Genomic DNA, 1,982 nt, shown 5'->3' with positions numbered 1-1,982 from the left:
ACCTGACTGGATATCCAGTGCCACCAATTGTGTCCAATCGCTACATGAAGTGGTAGGAAAGAGAATCGTGAACACCTTTTAGGGAACAAAACTGAGCCACTTAATCAGATACGTGTACGATACCTGGGAAAAAAGCTAAGGAAGTAGAAGCGTTCACCAGACACATCAACTCTGATGATAACATCAAGTTCACCAAATACAGTTTCTTGGAGTATCTGAAAAACTCAGAAGGATTTCCTCCAAACCCAACATCCTGTTGCAGTTCAGTTGTAAGGGGAGCCTCAGACAAAGGCTGGTTCATCATAAAAACATAACCCCCAAACCCAAAGTAACTTTAAGTTTTAGTTTAAGTTTAGTTTAAGTTAAGTTTTTCTAGAACTGAGATGGTTTTCATTGCCTTTTTGTTTTCAAGTCCTTTAATAGTGGTGTTGTATATGTAAAGTTCCTTGCTGAAGTGGGTTATGTTTGGCTTCGAGTTTGACCACTTTTTCTTGTGAATGTGAATTTTTTTTCAAGAGAAGTAGAAAATGGGCGAAGTGGATCAAGTCTTTATCCATATCCTTATCATCGAGGCATAATATGTCTTCCTCTGTAAGTTGAATTATTTGTTCTGTCGTATGAGTTATTAACGTCTTTGTGTGATTACACTGATAGAATAAATGAGAAATTGTTTCCATGTGTAGTTCACAAAATAGTCAATATGAAATTTCAATATTTCCAATGTTTGTTTTTTTTAACAGTGTATACATTATGAATAATTTTCTATGAAACCTCTAACTTTATTTGATATGCAAGTTTTTTCCCCTTTTAACCAAACTTGTTTCCAATTAACTTCTTCAAATATAGAAGACCAGAAAAATCTACCAGGAGGTAAAGTAATCTTCTGCAGACATGATCTTATAAGTTTGTTGGAACATTTTTTTCATGTGTGTGATCTCCATTCCACCTAGCATTATGGGACTTCTAAGTTGGTCTCTAGATAAATGATCAGATTTTGTGCCTTTGAAGAGTTGCATCATGGAGTTTGGTAGAGCATCTAAAACTACAGCAGTAGGTGTTGCAGGTGTGTTAAATCTGGTCAGAAATTCAGTATTTAACAAAAAGGTTCCATTATCATTTAACAGCTGTTGGATAAGCATAATTCCATTATCCATCCAGCTTTAAAAGTGACTTATTCTTATGTAAAATATTCCCATTGTTCCAAATGTACACTTTCAAAAACATACAATGCCTCATTAGGCCTGATTCTCAGTCCGCTCCACTCCAGTTCACACTTTCATGCAGGTGACCAAAACATCTCTTGTGAGCCAGGCAAAGAGCCTAATGCCTGTCCATTGTGAGGGAAGTGAGTTTAATCTGCAAGTGAATCCAGCTTGGACCAGTAGATTTGATATTATTATTGCTGTTGATGCTGTTTTTAGAATTGCTTTCTGAGAGTTTCATTAAAATTAGCCCAATAGTTTGATTTTTTTTTCCTTGCATAACATACCAACGAATACAGACTTGGGCTAAAACATTTTGTCTCTGCCTGTGGGGGCAGGTGATATTGAGGCACAATTGTCACCGCTGCAGTTTGATGACCTTCTTCATGGAGGGAAGCTTTAGGTACCTTGATTTCTGATGGTTAAGTACCAATATTTACAATTAGGTGTCTCACAGAAAGCACAAGTGGGCCTGATTGGTGTTTCATTAGTTTAGCTAAATACAGTTTACAGTCCCATGTGTCTGAGTTGTTTAATTAACAGGGAAGAAGTAGCAGCAGAGGGAACACACAGGATGTGACGGTTGAAAGGAAAGGTCATTTATTTGCTATGTACGGTGAAGTCACTTTAATTATTTACTTATTTTTTTGTATTTGATATAGATGTTCATATACCACATTATTTACATGGTATCAGTAGATTAATGCTGTTTTCAGCTGCATTGTATTAAATGATGTACAAGTTGTACACCAATGTTCTCTCTTTTTTTTTGGGGGGGGG

Source organism: Nematolebias whitei, chromosome 18 (assembly GCF_014905685.2).
Source record: "Nematolebias whitei isolate Nwh7 chromosome 18, NemWhi1, whole genome shotgun sequence".
Taxonomy (NCBI): Eukaryota; Metazoa; Chordata; class Actinopteri; order Cyprinodontiformes; family Rivulidae; genus Nematolebias; species Nematolebias whitei.
The sequence above is the reverse complement of the archived record's forward strand: the minus strand, read 5'-3'. Positions refer to the sequence as shown.